The 18,956-nt window shown below is 36.4% G+C and overlaps 1 protein-coding gene and 2 long non-coding RNA genes across 9 annotated transcripts in view; 2 read left to right on the top strand and 1 right to left on the bottom strand.

The window, feature by feature from the left end:
• Positions 1 to 18,956, top strand: part of Lrp1b (LDL receptor related protein 1B) — a 1,939,581-nt gene that overhangs the window by 2,553 nt on the left and 1,918,072 nt on the right. The gene's annotated exons all lie outside the window — the stretch shown is intronic.
• Positions 12,129 to 18,699, bottom strand: LOC116090133. Its single transcript, XR_004118570.1, has 2 exons — positions 18,603 to 18,699; positions 12,129 to 13,222 (listed from the first exon to the last, which is right to left on the bottom strand). It is a non-coding gene; the product is annotated as an uncharacterized LOC116090133 (long non-coding RNA).
• LOC116090132 overlaps positions 18,813 to 18,956 on the top strand; it is a 1,131-nt gene continuing 987 nt past the window's right edge. Inside the window, exon 1 of one of the 2 annotated variants that reach the window (XR_004118569.1) lies at positions 18,813 to 18,865. This is a non-coding gene — a long non-coding RNA (uncharacterized LOC116090132). The remainder of the gene's footprint in view (positions 18,866 to 18,956) is intronic. The other variant, XR_004118568.1, reaches the window with a different exon arrangement.

Here is an 18,956-nt window from a genome sequence, read left to right as displayed (position 1 = left end):
TATATATATATATATATATATATCAAAAGAGTGGAGATTGGAGGAAGGGAGGAAGAGAATCTTGTTAAAAGTTTAAAATGAGAATATAGCTACATTATGACAGATGTCCCCCACTGAGATGCTGAAAGTGAGAGATGACATATAACCCAAAACAAGGTTAATGAGATGTAGCTGCCGTCAAGCTTGTGGCAGTGTCAATGGCTGTTGAAGAAGAGATATCTGTGTGAAAACACTGGTAAGCTTAGGAGTTGAGAGGGAGTTTTATGCCTCCACATGTGGAACCAGGTCTGGGTTCTCCAGATACTGAGAAGTGCGTGCAGCTTCTCCCTCTCATGGGAGGTGCTTGTACTCTTCTCCCATGCTGAGTACCTGTGAGGTTTGTAAGACGAAGTTAAATCCTTTTACTAGCTGAAGAAAGGTAAAAAAACAAAAACAAAAATCAAAAAGACAAAAAAATACTTGAAACGCCTTTGTGTGTTTAGTGTTCAATTCATATGCATCTACTTGCACTTTAATTACATGTGGCTTGCCTAGTTTATTAGTCTATATACTATCAAAATAATGTATGTGCTAGGTCTTATTAGATTCCAATATATCTCAAAAAAGAAAAGTCTTTATAAGTTTTAACAGCCAAAAGAAGGGTAAATCTGATTCATTTAGATTCAACTAATTTGTCATTTGATGATGTGGTTCATATCAAAGTATTGCTTGATAACTTAAAAGGAAGCATGTCTTAAATTTTCAATTTTTCTGAAAAGAGGAGATGGGAGACCCAAGACTAGTTAAAAACCTTAAGTCTAATAGGATGTGAAGACACATTTCCAATTAATGTTCATGCTTTCTTTGCCCTTTCATTGTGTCTGTTTAAAATCATTGAAAAATGATTTCAATGCATATAGGTTATATTTTAATATTCTTCCTCTTTAAATAAAATCTATATTTCTGTGCACTTCATATCTCAGTTGATAAAATGTGCAAGTTTTGAAGAAGTCTTTAAACTTTGACTCAGTTTCCTCCCACCTTCTAAGCTTGAATTTAAGTATGAAAACTAAGGAAAATCTAAATGTGCTTGAAAAAGAATTATTACATAAAAACAGTATAAACAGTATAAAAAGGAGTAAATGGGCTGATTGCAGGAGACATTAAACTATTATTCATTAAAACAGCAGTTTCTGGCACATTGTCTTTTATTTTCATAATGAATAGCCTATAAAAATACTTGCAATATTAAGATAAGTTTAAACCAACTTAAATCAATATTACTCTGTAATAATTATACTTGGAAAAATGGATAATGCTTAAGATTGTCACTGAAAACTTAAGTACTACCTACACTGGAGTTACTAAGACAGGGAGATTTTTTCAGTACATGTGGAAGAAAGCTTATGGTTGCTTCTGGGTGATATCATTAATGGATTCTTACAAATGGAATGACCTTTTATTAATGCTACTTGTCAGTAAAGGTAGAAATATACAGAGATTTCATGTGTACCTACATGGGATCCATAGTACTTATTACTTGTTAGTTACTTTGTCGATCTCCTGTTATAGCCTATGTCACACCATAAAGATAAGATCCATTTAAAACTACCAAGTGTGAAATGGGTTATTTTTTTTTTAAAGGAAATGCAATGCTTCCAGACCTTTGTGTCTTCTCTCTACTCCTTGTTATAGTATGACCTTTATCCTAATAATGTCATTGGGTTTGTTTCTGTAGCTATTTATTTTTATGTCTTACATAAAATTCACCTCCCATCTTCAACTCTTTCCTAGTTATAAGGAGTCTGTGTGGGAAAAAAAGCACCAGTCAGATACAGGGATAGATTGCTCTATCCTTTATGCCTGTCTGTCAAAACAGTTTTTGTACAGAGGAAACAATTGTCTTCAATCCAGATAGATACATTCAAAGACAGTAGAATTAATACTAAACATTGTGCATGCTTGTACCAACATGATGTCACTAGTCACACCAATGTAGTTGCAAGTAGATCCTAGGCACTGTAAAATATGTGTTTACATAACTTCATTAAATGGACAATTTTGGTGCAAAGACCCTAAAATGCCACTGTGGCCTCAACATTGGAGACACTCTTTATTAAATCCAGGATTTTGTTTTTGTAACTGCAGATGAAATTCTTGTGATCAGTGCCTTCCTTAAATAAATAAATAAAAATGTGAAATGAAAGCCTTGACATATTTCTTGACTGGCAGTGAGCAGGGCTCTAATGAGTTTCCACCATGCTAATATCTTGATTTCACACAATTGGAAGCAGAAGGCACACATATCAAGTGCTTTTGCCCCCTCTCAGGTTTTGGTGCAGGGACTGTCACCAGATTCTTACTCATGGTGGATCTGTGCTCTCCCTGAGCTCCACGGAGCAATCACCTGGGAAATGATCGGAGTGGAACTGTCTCAAAAGCTTGCCATTCAAATGAATTTTAGTGGCTTGAGTGTGGATAGTGGAAGCCCAATTAAGATCCCAGAGTGAGTTAATCAGATTGTTTCATCAGGCAAAGTTTGTGCCAGAAACCAATCAGGTTTCACAAGGAGATTTTTCTTAGATTTACTGCAGACATCTAACTTACCCAATTTAATGCTTAAATATTGACAAATGCAATGTATGCACCTTAATACACCCAGAAGGCACATACAGAGTTTTGGTTTTTAGAAGGGAGATGAAATTCATCCAACCACCCAGTCCTGAAAATGTGAAGCAATCCCTTTCTCTGCTTCTACTCTCCTATGAAGCTATAAACCCCACATTTAATCCAGAGATGTGAAGATTGACTTGGGCCTACCAGATCAGGAAATGTATCCTTATAAATGTTAAACAATACCAAATGCAGAAGTGTCTATAGGGATTATTTATTAAAAATAGTATTGACCTAATTCTTATGCATGTCCATTTATATTTACCTAAATCAATTTTAAGATACATAAGACTCACAATATCGTCATTCTTTTCAACCATATATACTCTGCTATCTAAATAACAGTAAATACCAGCAGCTGAGCCCTCCATCCTAGAGGAAGAGTACTGAACCCTCTAGAAGATCCCATAATACACCAGAAGAAAGTACCTGCAAAATGTACACACTTTCTTACTTTCTACAATTGGAATATTTTCTTCCAGGAACTGTCTGCACAAGCTTAGAGTTACATTTTTTCCTAATAAATGATTTGGTAGACTCCCCTGTCTCTCCCGGTTAAAAAAAAAATCAACATGTTTGAGTTAGAAAATATGTATTATTTATTGAATTGCTCTGAATTCAGCAGTATCATAAAGTACATTTTCTATCTTTCCCCTTTCTCTACCTCCTCCTTTTCCTACTATTCCTGTTTTCAATCCCTCCTTCCTTCCCTCTCTATTTGTTTAGAATGTCTCCACTTAAACATAGTTAATTTGATTGAGTTTTCAAAGTAAACTAATTGATGGAATTTACTCATTCTTAAATTAAAATTAAAGCTACTAGATAAGAGTCATAAGGTCCAATTATCAACATGATTCTTTGTCAGTATCTTGGGTATCTTCTCAACATTTCCAAAAATAGGTTCATTTATGTAATATTTTCCAGGGATATCCTTCTTCTAGAACCAAAATCATTTCAATTAATACATTCTTAGTATTGGATCTTTTGTTTAATCTTATGATTCTTGGATTAGGTTAAGTATACCAATGAAAATTTTTTATTAATTTATGGATGTTATGTTGATTGATTGCTTTTAGATGAGAGAAAAGCCTTTATGCTGATGTTTTGAGAAAGAACATTTTCATATGAAGTTTCTTTCTTCTAACTTTAAGAAAAAGAAATAAAAACTTGCTGGAGAAGATAGGGTATGTTGCCTTGCTAAGACACCAGTGCTACATTTTATCTAAAGTGTATTCTTATTAACAGCCAGACATCTATTTCCTGAGTTGCATGCACCTCATTGTCCTGCCTGGCTTAGCCTTCAGACCAAAGACAGGTATTGTTGAAGTATGACCTCATTTTAGTGGAAATAATACATCTCTTCTTTAGGTAAGATCAAGGTTCCATACCTCGTCTCTTGTTTTGTTCTTACCATCAATAGGACCGTCCTTCCTAACGTTCCATGTAGCATAGCCATTCCTCAGAGCTTCAAGACGGCTTAACTTTTGAAATATGAATGCATAATTCCTTAAGAATTTTTGTACTGCTGAGTTTTTCTTTAATGACAATTTGTCATCTTATCCTTTTCTTGTTAATATGAGAAGGCAGAACTGAGAATGAGGGTAGGGGACAGAGAAGAAGATAAATGAATCTTCGATGCTGATGCTTTGACAGTTTCTAGGATATTTTAAGATATATGTAAAAAAAAGAAAAACCATAGGTATAATGCTGAAAACATAATTGTATTTAGAGTGTTCTATTTTCCTTAGGAATTATGATCTATAAGGCTAAGAGAGACCAAGATTCTGAGAGAGAATTTTGGCATTGAAATTTTTGGTTATACCAACATAGATCTAATATCTGGGGCAATTGCTAATCTCAAACTTTTGCTTGAAATTAAGTCTTAGAAGTTTAGAAATTTAAATCTGGTGCTTCAAGATATATAAAATAACCTGTGTGTTTCCCAAATAGTGTGATAACTGTATAAGCTCAGCAGACTTTACTTCATCAGGTGAAGACATTATGAATCCAGTAATTGTGAACAATGGTCATCCATGGTTTAGAGATTTCTGCATGTCATTACAGACTTTAAAATAAAGCATTATTTTAGCTATTTTATTACCATAATATCAAAAAGACTACCAGATCATCTGTGTAATACTCATGGAAGAAATTTCAATAGTGAAGTTTCACTTGTGGAAACAAAGTGACTCTCTTGAATATTTAACCTGAATAAATATCCAGGTACACTTTAGAACTTAAACCTTATTCTATGATATATTTTTTTTGTATTTGTTAAGTAATTCTGTAAGATATTTTGAAATGAATCATGAGAACAAATAACTTATGATAACTCTCTTTCAGCTCCTTTTCCCACCATTACTGTGAGAACACAAGACATAAAAAAGCAGAGTTTTAATTTTACTTGCATTTTAACTAGAGTGCCTATGTTAAATTAATATCTCCCAAGTTTACAGAATTCTGCTCCAAGACTCTATACAAAAAGAAACATTGCCAAGCCCTAGGCCCTTCCACAATAATACAGAATATATTTGTAGAAAACATAATGGATTCTGTATAGAATAACTTAAATTCATATTATTACTAGTTATAGCACTGGCACCTTGTAAATGGCTGGTATCAAGCAATCTATAGCACAATATTTACTGATTTGTTTTCACTTTGAAAACATGTTGATTTTGAAGTCCATAGGATTTATGGTCATTCATTTACTTACTGACTCATTCCACAAAATTCTCCAAACTGATGGTAAAAACTTTTTAGATGTTGAGATATGAAGCAAGTGGCAAGTTAGGCAATGCAGCTGAGCCATTGGATTTTAAGCAAGAAGAAGAGAGACTGAAGGAAGAAGAGGCAGCCAAGAAGCACCCAACATAGGAAGTAACTAACAATTATGATGCAGACAGAAAAATAGTGTTAAGTGAATACCAGAAACATTTTGGAAGTTACAACCATAGAAATTCTTTGAGACAGTTGACATATCTCCTACAAACAAGTGACAAGGGAGACCATCTCTAGCAATGAAGAATAAAACTTTTCATGGAAACCCTAAGAAAGATATTTAGCTTGTCCTTTGCATACAGGATGAGAGACTGCAAGGACCTTATGTGTTCAGTAGAATAAAGGAATCAGATTAGGTCAGCTAGCTCAACACTGTTAGCGAGGATGGGCATGGTTTTAGTCTTGATTATAATAAGTAGCAATTAGAGCTTTATTCAGAGATGACAGGCAAAACTTGCTTTGTGAGATGATCCTTTCTGCTACCCAAAAGTGAGAAGGAGACAGAGGTAAAAGGTTACTGAAGTTGTTCTGGCTAAGGGAGTATCACTGTGAAAGGAAATGGTAGTGGTAAGATGAGACCAAGATGGAACACAGTTTTAGATCATTTATTTAGGTGGCACTTTTTTTTGTAACAATGAATGCTGTGCCACTCCATATATAGGAGGATGAAGCATGAGGTCAAATGTCCATTCATAGTTTTTAGAAGTAAAGATTGATATGCTAAACAACAAAACACCTAATTTCTGTTACTTGTAGATAGATTCATTGCAATGCCTCTCATTGACGTATACAGCTTCTAATTTACCACAGTAAATGGCACCAAATGATTGTGTTGGATCCTGTACATGCCTCATTGCAATAATATTTTTGTATTTATATTTCAAACTAGCAATACCAATGTCCCTCTTACACCTTGCTTATATATACTGCATCTAGTATTCAGAGAAGGTAATGTAGCATTGTTTGGGTGTTATTTGAAACAGAACATCTAAGAACATTGAGAAAATTTCAACTATTGGTTAGCCTTCACAGAAATTATTATTTTATTTATTTATTTATTTATTTATTTATTATTTATTGCTACTTCCAACCAACGTTAACCACTGCAAAAGCAAAAGGGCACTGATTAGGTCCATAGAGCCTCAATTGTGTTTTATTCTCAAGCAATCTTAAGTGTTTTTAGCATAGGGCTCCTATTCAGTTGTCCCTTAAACCTTTATGTGATTGAGAAGAATTTCAACTGACAGTCCTATTTCTGGTTATGAATATTCTATTAGGTTAGTAAAGGGAAGAAATTGTAATGCAGTTTCTACTCACTGCACTCATCTCACTCTGAAAATTTTCTTTAAATTCTCAAGGTTTTAAAAAAGAAGGGGGTGCTGATAACAAGTGGTAAGCAATCTTCCAGAGGAGAAGTGTGGCACTAGAATTTATGATGTGCCGATTTCATATTTGAGTCATCAGAGCTCATGGGTTTTCCTCCTAAGTTTATACTTAAGTGGTGCCAGCCTTTTTGTGGTTTTCATAAGCCTGTGGTTTTCACGAGCAATAGATACAATAACTAGGCAACTGTGAAACTCTGGATTTTTATGGAAAACTTGTGTCTGCCACCCAAGCACACACTTTGTTTCCTTGGCTTTTCTGGAGTTATAGAGAGGGGAGAATGTAGAGGAAAGAGAATCTAGGAGCATGAAGAGAAGGCATACAGACATTATGGGTGCTTTCAGAAAGTTTCACACATGAGGGTCTACAGGAAGATCCAAATGCAGTTGGCTCAAGGTGTTTCTGTTCCTGTTGATTTGAGTGTGTTATACCAGCTTCTAATGTTCTGAAGACTGAGGGGTTAAGAGTAAGCTACTACAAATTTGTTATTGTTCCTTTGTATTCTCATTCATATTCTCTCTCTCTCTTCCTTTCTTCTTTTTTCCTTTCCATACCTCCTAATTTTACCTTGAGCCAAAGCTGAGATTATTTCTAAAACATTAAGTGAAAATGTGCAATCCAGAATATGACTATTACATCAGCTTATATTTCTTGTTTAGAATTTAGAGATCCCCTCAATAGAGAACCAACTGTGAATGGTCACCTCTTTTAAGCTCTTTACAATATATGAAGGAACAAGAGCATTATGGGAAAAATCATTCTGGACATACTTCCAGACTGTTAGTAGTGATGTATAAATATTTGCTCACATATATAGTTTTCAGCTATGGTGTGTCTGGACTAAGGGAAAATATCTACTAAGCAGACTGTGCATTGAGATGAAGAGATGCAAACTTGAGAATATAAAGTTTTAGGAATGCCTACATAAAATATTGAAGCAAAAGATCTTAACCAATTTCCTTGCTGCGTAAAGTATGTACATGTAAGTTTAGTAGACATTTTTAAGTTCAGTTCATTTTTCATTCATGTTGTCAAAAATCTCTTTTATAACTTGGATCTGAAAGTTCAGTGCTAAAATCAACACCATGCCTTGAAATAAGTTAAATATGAAGTATATACCAAAATTTTATTAAGTTTTAGAGTGACTGAACTAAATGAAATTTGAGGCTAGGAGATTTTGCATTAATATTTAATTTGGGGCTCACTGTAAATCTGTTTGCTGTGTACTTCAGCAGAGGGGAGCCAAAATTTTTGGAAATAAATTAATCTGAGTAACTGAAAGCAGCAAGAAGAAGGGTCTCTTGTATATTTGTGAGTATGAGGTGCAGTTTATGTTCCCGCAGTAGGACTTTGTTCATATCATGTGAAGGTTTGCTGAAGGCTTTATTTCTTTTGTAAGGGAAACATTATAGAAAAAAGATTCAAAATGAGGAGAAGGAGCTCTGCCTACAGTTTACATAAGGCAAAAATAATTAGTGACTACATGCTCAGAACAAAAAAAGGTTTATAGGCATGGATATGGTGCCTTAACAGGGCTTAAATTTGTTATATAGAGCCAAGGAGAATAAAAAGCCTATTCACCCAGCCAGTGGTGGCACATGCTTTTTAATCCCAGCATTTGGAAGGCAGAGGCAGGCAGATCTCTGAGTTCGAGGCCAGCCTGGTCTACAGAGTGAGTTCCAGGACAGCTAGGGCTACACAGAGAAACCCTGTCTCAAAAAAAAAAGAAAAAAGAAAAGAAAAGAACATAAAAAACAAACAAAAGCCCATCCAGATAACAGTTCTGTTGGTGAGATACCCAATAAATCTAGGAGTAGTGTAAAGGTACTTAAGTCAAAAATAAGACTTCAGAGAATGAACATACTCATATTCATCAATATTTTGAGATGTATGCCAAAGAGGAAAGCAAAGCAGTGGCCCCACCGACTGGGCTTAAGGACTGATGTGCATGAGCATGGAACTTCATCTACAGTAAGAATAACGACCCTTTCTGAAAGAGTATGATCTCCTATGAGACCCAAGCCATCATCCTGATACTCCTGCAGGCATCAGAAAATGACTGGCAAATTCCCTTTAATATTTTCAGAGAAGAAAATAATTTTGTAGGTAAGAAGAACTCCAGACTTAGAGGCAAAGGGTGGTGAAATCTTTCTGCTCTCATCCTAAGTAACTGTGCTTGACTGGTTTAGTGACCTTTGCACATTAAAGGGTATATTAGGCATGCTTCAGAAACACAGGGTATTTCTGGTCAGAAGGTAGCTAGTGAGACTAGGTCAACCAGAGGATCTGGATCCCTGTATGGTTAAAAAGAGCCTGGAATTTTTGATATTTATGGATGGATAAGTCCTTATGTTTGCTCATGAAGACATAATTCAACACACCACACCTACAAATAACATTGTTGGTGGCAAAAAGAAACACTGCGGTATTCAGTGCTGGCACAGACAGGCTGTTGCTCTCTAGATTAGAGAACATAATGTTGTACTGAGGCAGATCGATCCCAGGAGCTCACTGACCACCCAGTCTAGATGAATCAGTAAACACAAGCTCAGAACCTGTACCTCAAAAACTAAGGCCAAGAGTTACCAAACAAAGCAACAATGTTAACCACTTGCTGCACACTAGAACACAAAAAGCATGTTTACCTACAAACATGTGTACACATAGAAGAACATTTTAAAATTCTCTGTCTCTCTCTCTGTTTCTGTCTATCTGTCTCTGTTGCTGTCTCTCTCTGTCTCTCTTTATATCTCTCTTTCTCATACACAGAGAAAAAGAGAGAGAGGAGAAAGAGAGAGAGAGAGAACTTAAGTGGTATACCATGTTCTTCACTATCAGCTTCTCTCTTACAAGACATAAAGCAGAACAGAGGGAAAGAAAGTGGAAAAAATATTCTGAATGATCCTGAGAGGATTTATATTCTGACTTCAGAACAAAGCAATGAGAGTCCTCTAAGTAGCAGATATATTACCTATGATGAGAGGATGTATATGTGGGATAGGGTTTGAAGTTAGTTTCTGCACTCCACAGCACACATGGCTGAACATAATCTTGCTTGGTCTCATGCAGATAATTATTGAAAAGAGGAAAGGAAAAAAGAAAGGGAACAGAATAGACTCTTCTGCAAAATAAAGATCCTTTCATCTCTTCTGTCCTTGGAAATCATGGGATTTCACACACAGACACACACACACACACACACAGAGAGAGAGAGAGAGACAGAGAGACAGAGAGAGATAGAGATAGAGAGAGAGACTGACTGTGCATCATATAATGTTTTCAAGTATATACTTGTGTGCCATATTGGAATGAGCCCAGCCAAAGTGATAATTTTAGAGTACCTTTTCACTTTTGAAATAATTTAGACGTATAAATTTGCTGGGGGTGTTTTATAAGTTTTTATCCCTATTGCTAATATATTACATACTGATAATACAATATAGAAGTAAAGACAATATTGGAACAGAAAAGTACAGTTAGAAGTGAGAGCATGACCATATATTGTGTGTCACATAACCATACATTGCATGTCACATGCAGGCAGGTGTAACACCTAACTCCTTTCTGCCCATGACTTTCTCACGTCTTTCCTTGTCTTTCTGTTATTGTTTACATCCAAGTCCTGTGCTCACATGAGGAGTGCTAGTAAGACTGTTGCAGAATGTCCTAACGTTTAGTCTTGCCTCCCCCTTCACATGATGTGGTAAGTATTGAAGGATCTTGACAGGAGCCTCAATGAGCAGGGCTTTCCTCAATTTTCTACAACAGCACAAGCAGTTTGTGTCATCTCATCCACATTAAATGTTCATCATGTGGGTGGAGTGGCATCTTACTCATTCTTTCTACATTTGTTAAAATTATTCTGTCAAGAAGAACTACCTATTTCTCCTTATTTATTTAAACAAGCACAGATTCACAATATTGATTCCATTGTTTCTAATGTAAATCGTTCATTCCATTACTTATTTTCTGTTGATATTGTTGCAGCTTTGACACTGAGAGATCATTTAGGTTGGTCCCTTCAGAAACCTAACATATTGCAACGTTTTATTCATTTGGGGCAGTTTTTACTTTTAATGCTACCCAAACACAGCAATGGATCCTCCCTGTCCAACTTCAGTTATCTCTATTTCCCCAGAATTTCCAACCCTTAACGTCACAGAGGTGTTTAGCTAGTTGCACTCATGTGGCAATGGTTGGTAGCAAAAAAGGATTAACAGTGTTCTTGTGTTTTAAAGTTTGGAATGAAGTTGTTTTGCTCAGCACTTCAGTTTCAACAGTCAATTTATGGTTATCTGCTGACTGAAACTCTGAATTGGTGTGATTATAGAAGGATATTCTTGTTAAGGAGTTTAACATTTGCTGTCTATAAAGTTTCTGAAGATGATTGTGGGTAAACGTACAAGGTAATTAATATTTATTGATATTTTTGCAAGAAGCTAAGGATGTTGGCTTCAAATAAAAATCTCTGCATGCAAGTTGCTGAGGGTCGATAGACAAGAAGCATCCCAGCCATATGATCAGGTCATAGAAAGTGCAGCTACAAAGCATGTGAAGAAGTGAGTGTATTGTACTTTTATGCTTGCCTTGTAGATGAGAAAAAAACAGGAATGTACATGCTGAGACAGTACATGGATTTTATCTTTTAGACTATCATGAACCAGTGGCTGTGACTGTGTAGACTGCTATATAGAGATTCCACTGCAGAGTCTTATTTCACTTGTTAAGTGTACTGTGATTAACTGGTGATGTGCCCCCAAACTGCATTTTAAAGACTCAAGAGCTTTAACATCTGGCCTACTTACCATTTCAGGTTTACTGGAGCACCGTGTGTCTGCAGTAACTGACATAAAAGGGGAAGGCTCCAGTCATTCTCAATAAACCTAGTGCCAAAATCTTTGCTATAGATGTAACCATAGCTTGCATAAATAAAACAAATTTTAAGAATGTCCTTGATGTGTCATTTACCCAATGTATACACATTGAGTTTTCCCTTCTTCATGTGAACAAACATTGTTAGGTTTGTTGGTGGATTGGTTTTAAACTTTCTCATGGCCGTAATTTGTCCTATATCTTGATTTCCAGCTTCTCCTCACTTTGACTCTGTGTTATAGCCTTTGAAGTTCTACAAGCCATGTAGAGTTTCATTCCCTAGTGACTTGGAATCATTTTAGGTACTTAGACCAAACTGATTTTAGTGGGACACTGTCAAAAAAGAAAAAAGAAAAATAAAAAGACATGAGACTACTTTTGTGATCATTGGTCTAGCTTCTGATAACAGGTCCTGTTAAAGGAATGAAAATGCGGGCTAGTTGGAAAGTAATGTAGCACCTTTATTGAATTTTTAACAGCTTAATACATTTTAGGAACTGATCCATCTGAGAGGCATTATGGCTTGCTGAGAAAAGCTGTACACTGGGAACCAGGGAAAGTGGGCTGCATTCCCAGCTCTGCATCTGACTCACTCTTTGTCCTTGGGCAAGTCACTTAGCCTCTCTGCACTACTTCCTGCCTGGTAAAATAAGGAGAATAATGCATAAAGACTCCCACCTCAACAAGATGTGCTGTGGTTGCATTCTGTCTGTAACCACCAAAGTGATCTTTTTCTTCACTGTTGACTCACGACACACATTTTAAACAGCATCTATTTGGAATAAAACTTGCAACAAGAGTATGAAGTCATACTTAATCTTGCAGAATCGCTTCATTCTTTAATTTACACTAAAGTTCAAGCTGGCTCATATTGTCTGTCAGTGTGCTGAGATGGTTAATCTTCATGAGCAACTTGACTGCCCCTGAAATCAGTTAAGGCCTGCCTCAGGAGGGTCTGTAAGGGCATTTTCAGAAAGCATTACCAGGTGAGAAGATCAGCTTCCAGGATTGGCACTGCTTTCTGGTAAAGAGATGAGGTCTGAGGAAAGGCAGTGCTGTCTGGTGCCTTGGCTTTTTGCTGCTGAGTCTGTCACTGGTGCTACCGAAGCCATCCATTTGCTGCTAGCATACTTCAGCTTCTTCAGGTTTCAATACAGAATGCAAGCCTAAGAGTCTTCAGGAATTTATTGGGCTTTGAGCACCAGGCATACTGAACTAAGCAGCTACTGTGTTCTCAATGCTCCATTGTCTGAAAGGCTACTGTTGGACTACCCAGATCCTCTTGGATATTAGCCATTCTATTGCCCTCCCCTCGTCCCTTCGCCCCTCTCTCTCTCACTCTCTCATTCTCTCCTGCTCTCTTGCTCTCTTACTCTCTGTGCCTAGAGAATTCTGACTAATGCATGTGGTAGCTTGGAGGAGGACTTAGAGATTCCTTGAAGATAGAACTCTATGGTCTGAGTACATTTCAATGCCAATTACAGCACTCTTTTGAGGAGCAGATGATGGGCTCTTTTAAAACAGAGGCTCACACCTAAAAAAAAAAATAAGATGATGGTGGTTAGTAGTACTTTTCAGAGAGGTTGTTAAGTTTAGAGAATGGGGAATCAATGTAGGCTGGACATCAATGCGGATATAGAGTAGGATATCATGTTCTAAAGCATTATTCTAGGTTCTGCCACCTAGAATTTCCACACTATTTCTCTCTCTCGTTTTCCATTGTGTTGCCTCACTGCACATCTGTCCAGTCTTATCTAAATGTATATTATAGTTTCTGTTTTCAGTGATCTCATTTTTTGAAGTCATAGATAATCACTAATTACAAACTACGTTTGATGGTTACATCTCTCAACTCCCCCTTCATATTAAATAGTCCTCACTTCATATTTTTATCGGCTATGCCATTGGAAAATATTTTCTCACTTTTACAATATTTAATATTATATTTTTCTTAATTCTTTTAAAAGCATTAAACATATTTTAATTAAAATGTAATTAAATCATTTACCTCCTCTTCCCTCCCTCTCATATTTTCTGTAAACTCCCCCACTCTAAACTTCATGACCTCTCTATCTTTCATTGTTATTCATATGCACACATGCAAATATGTGTGTATTACACAGAGACACAGACACACACATATACATATATGTACACACACATAACATGTTCATTTAGTGGTGATCATATGCACTGACCCCTTGAAATTGCATAGCCCAAATAGGGAACTCTTCCCTGGGAACAACTTAATCACTGTATTTCAGTAGTCCTCGATTATCCATAGTCTTTGTCCCGGGTGGGATTCCACAAGATTCCCCCCTCACACAATAACATGTCTATTGGTGGTAGAGTACCATATAAATGAAACAATGAAGAAACAATGATTTGCGAGGTCCTTTTACACCAAAACTTTCTACAGACCTCATGTCAGACATACAGGCTAGATTGGGTTCATGTTGAACATTTCTAGACAGAATATTTCCTGGAAGACCTCCAGTGTTTGTAATCTAATGACTGTAATCTGAGTCTCAGCATCACACAGATGCTAAGAGGTTGAAGAGATACTCCCATGCACTGCTTGACACCCTCTGTTTTCCTTCAGTGTGGTATGTCATTGTGAATGAAGAGTTCAGTTATTAGTGCGATGACCTCTAACCAACTTCTTTATTTCTTCAAGTATCAATTGTTCATATTGATAAAATGAGGATAAGGAAGAGTTCAATCCATGATTATTTTGAAGTGTCAGAAAATATTTGTAGGATGGTGTCCTGCTGACAGAGGAACTTAACTAGGGAAGTTTCTTATTACTCATAGAAAGAATGTTTTCTTGTAGAAGTCTCAATCTGCTATGTAGCTTTGTGTGGAAAAAGACTGGCATTTATTCTACATGTGGAGAAACAATGCCATTTAATCAAGGTCATTGTTGTAATAAGTGGGTCTCTTTCCTTTTTGTTTGTTTGTTTGGTTGGTTATTTAATATGCCACCACATCTTTTGATGAAAGTGAAAGGTACTATTAGAGAAACAAAGTGTGGAGCTACATAGATAGGGAGGTAGGTGACCTGGAAAGAGATGGGGAAGGGGAAATTATACTATCTTGTATGAATTTTCAATAAAAACTAAAATACCTACTTTAATTACAGTCATCTAATGAAGTGGCCTACTTCTTTTATAAAGTGGATTATCAGTCATCTAATAAGCAAAGTAAAACCATTTTTTATGGACAGAAGTTTATTTAATTACTCTCAGGTTTCTTCAAATTAGCATCATTTTCTGTTTTGCTTATTTGACATAAAGAGAGAAAAGTACATATGATTTTTGGAAACCTAAACTTGAGCTGATCCCAAAGGGCTGCAAAACCTACACTGAGGCTGAGGCTTAGAGCAGTGGTTTTGAAGTCAATTAGTCTGTATTCAAATCAAGGCTTCAGCATTGGCAGCTGCTTAAGACCTACAGAGTCCCACAGGATCTCTGTGAATGTATGTTTTTTGTTTTCTTTTTCCTTTTGCAGGAAGCATAAAAGGTGCTTTTGTGTATAGAGTAATGATATGTAACCTGTAATTCAGAACGTTCCTTAATACATGCTTTGCATTATATTAATTGTATTGACATACAAATAATTTATGGTTCCAGTGCCTCAGTTTGGCCTGAACTGGCATTTATTAGTGCTCATAATTTAGTGACGTTGTAACAATATAGGCCATTGTAAAGTTGATTCAGTGCACAGTAAGGTGGAAAAAAGAGAGGAAGAAATGATATTTAAATATTATTCTGGGTATTAACATTTTTGTCCAAATCTGGGATTGTATTTTTCAACAGATGCCTTTTCTATGTAATGAGTTTTTAAAATCCGCTGTAGACAACTGTTTCCCTGAGCAGGAGTCATCTCATAATGAGAGTTTCAGGTACAAAGTGAATGGAGAGCAGAAGAACCAATTTCCAATAAATGGGTCAGTACCTCAGTACATACTAACACCACATGAAAATATAGATGTAGTGGAGGTGTTCTTACAATCCACTAAATCAATGTTGGCATTTAAAAGTCATTTCAAGATCCAAGGGCATCTCAGTGGGAGAGCATAGTCCCATGGTCAAACACTTGCCACCCTCCTGAAAGGACCCTAAGCAAATAAGTACTGATCTATTAACAGCGTTCTGAAGTTGATGGTACTAAAGGATAGGCATTTATTTTATTTTGACTTTTCTATGTTAAGATTATGATTATTTTTATATTTATTTTTAATGATAAAGGGTTTTTATTTTTCTTTGTATATATAGAGGTGGAGAAATGAGGTGACTGGTTTGTATCTTTGTGTGGTATGAATACGATTCTTCTTCAAAAATGCTGTTTTACTAGGAAGAATAATGTGTTGATATAATAGCACATAGATGCTCAATGTTTATAAATGAAAAATTTACATAAGGGATTGTTTGATTTCTCTGTAGCGTATGCATCTAAAAGATTTTCTGTCAGAAAGTCAGAATGAAGACAAAATTCAGAGCTTGGCTTTGTCTTCTTGAATACTGTCCATGCCCTTTTTACAGCATTAAGAACAGATGAACAGGCTCCACACTTGAATGTTGACGCTCTGTTTTATGAGTACTGCTATTTTTTCTTCTGACAGGGTTCTGAGAGGAATGCTTGATGTACTTATTGATTTCTCTTTGGGGTGAACAACTCCCCTTTAAATAAACAAGCTCAGAATTCAAAAATATTCATTTTTTTCATTTTTTTCTTCTTAAAACCAAATAATACCCCTTTACTTTCATGCAAAACAATGACAAGTAGTTCAAAGGAAACTGTGTGTGGCATAAATCTCATGCTTCCTCTGGTGTCTGAGGTGTAACATGAAAAGAAGCCAGCATTTGAAGACTTTTCATGTTTGGAAGGCAGATATACTTTCTTAAAATTAGTTTGTCAATGGCCAGAAGAGGGGCTCTTCACCCAGGCATTACTCTTGGCAACAGCAGAGCTGGTATAAACTCTGTACAAGTCATTCTATTTTAATATTGCTCTTGTATTTTCTCATAGAATGCAAGCCTTGTTCTAATATTGTAGAACTGGAAAAAAGATATTAAAACATTTCTCAGGTGTTAAAGGGAGCGAACATCCCGACCACCAACTGCCAGTGGCATTGGGGAGCCAGCAGGGAGCCATGTTTATCCCTCTTAATGGATGTATGGTCACGGATTCCATTAAGTCATAACTGTCTTTGGGAACTACCTCCCTCCCTACATCCACACTAAATGTGCTCCTTGTGAAGACAGAGGCTCAGGCTGCCTATTGCTTATTGGGTAGTCAGGTCTCTCTCTCTCTCTCTCTTTCTCTCTCTCTCTCTCTCTCTCTCTCTCTCTCTCTCTCTCTCTCTCTCTCTCTCTCTCTCTCTCTCTCTCTCTCTCCTCTCTGTCTTTGGGCACCTATGTGAAAATAGCAAAGAACTTGAAAGCTCTGATAAATATATTACTTTATCAGTGAAACCAAAAGTCGGCATCACTGTTTCACCTGAATTTGAAAATAAACAGTATTTTACTTGAAAAATAAAACTACAACATACTTACTGAGCAAATACGTAAAATTAAAGAAAACTTGCATAGCAGAGAACATATGTGCCTTTTGGTTGAGTGAGTATACTTTATAAATTAAATTTTATATTTCCACCATGTTATTCTCATATGATTTTAAGAGACATCATATTTGATTTTCAGAAAATCATTGTAAGAGAACCTTTTTGGAGCCAGTAAGACATTTGTAGTTTTGTGTGTTTTTAAAATGTAAGACCTCTCTATAGGAATTTCAATGGCATAATGGTAAATATTATTGGTAAGTCTATAATGTAAATGTATATGAATGCCATGATTCATGGAATAATTATGAGTACAAAATCCCAGCAGCTGAGTAGTACAGGAAGAAGCACCAGTTGTAAAGAGAGTTTGGAGACCTGCTGGGCTGCAGGGAACCCTGTGTCTCTTACAAACTGCACCTGTATGCCACCATGCATAGGGTTACTATTGCTTTGAGATTGCATTTATCTGGTCTATGCTGACCTTGAACATGTGACCTTCCTGCATCATCTCCTCTAGGCCTGTGATGGAAAATGCACCGTAAATTTTGGTGTTCTAACACTCAGCATTATTAAAGGGCCTTGAATATGTCTAACAGTTTATATTCAGACTTGTCCAGTTGCATAATGACTGAATCATTTATACTTTGCTGATGGTGTCACAGATACTATCCATTCACCATTATGGATCTTTAAAGATCACTGTACTTTGCAAGGTGTACAGCTGTAATTTACAGTAAAACATACTGTTGCCATGATTGGTTCTATAGAAAATGTGAAACTTAGACACAATTATTACAGAATTTGTTAAATAAAGTAAAATAGCTTTAATGTTAGTAAATTTAGATTAGATAGTTGTACAACTCCTTCTATGATAATTACAAAGTCCAATGTATATATCACTCTGCCCTTATGATGGGATCTAGAATATTCAGATCTTTCTAAATCCATTCAATGGGCCCCTCTTGTTATTTGAATAAAACTATGTTTCCCAAGTACCTGGTGATCCTGAAGGACCCTGTTTATATGTGGAGTTGGGTTAGTTTCTCTTGTTCTTTGTTGCTGGAAATATTAAAAAAGATCACCCCTCCATCTCTTCTGCCCTTCCGGACCACCGCTCTAGTACTGGTACTGACTGGCCACAACACTATGCCTCGGGGGTTCTGCTATTCTCTCCCGGCTAGCAAGATCATCTCACTTGCATGTAACGCCCCACACATCCCACAATCAGTCATCTGGTGCCTAGTTACACGGTAGAAACATCACTCTTAAGGCTTATATATCAATAAGATCACGATTTACAAGATGCCCATACAATAATTTCAGAGCCAAATCATAAAGATAATGTTTTTACCCTTTTACAATTTACACTTAGTTATCTATGGCTGTTTAAAACCACTTGGGGTCTAGACCATCTTCCTGTTCATTTGCCTCCATGTTGATTTCTCTCCCCTCTCTGGCCTCCGAACTAGCTCACTCCTAAACTCTAGCTCCGCCTCTCTATTCCTGTCCAATCACAGGCCTGTCACTGCTCTAATGTGATTGGACAGAGAAAATGCTGCAACAGTTCTGTGTCTTTGAAGTCAGACTTTGAACACGGTCCAACAGTTGCCAAAGGTAATTTATGCTGGCTGAAACCCATCTTAAAAGTGTGAATCTCTTGAGAGTTGTGTGTGTGTGTGTGTGTGTGTGTGTGTGTGTGTGTGTG

The sequence above is a fragment of the Mastomys coucha genome, unplaced genomic scaffold (assembly GCF_008632895.1).
Source record: "Mastomys coucha isolate ucsf_1 unplaced genomic scaffold, UCSF_Mcou_1 pScaffold15, whole genome shotgun sequence".
NCBI classification, from domain to species: domain Eukaryota; kingdom Metazoa; phylum Chordata; class Mammalia; order Rodentia; family Muridae; genus Mastomys; species Mastomys coucha.
The sequence above is the reverse complement of the archived record's forward strand: the minus strand, read 5'-3'. Positions and strand labels throughout refer to the sequence as shown.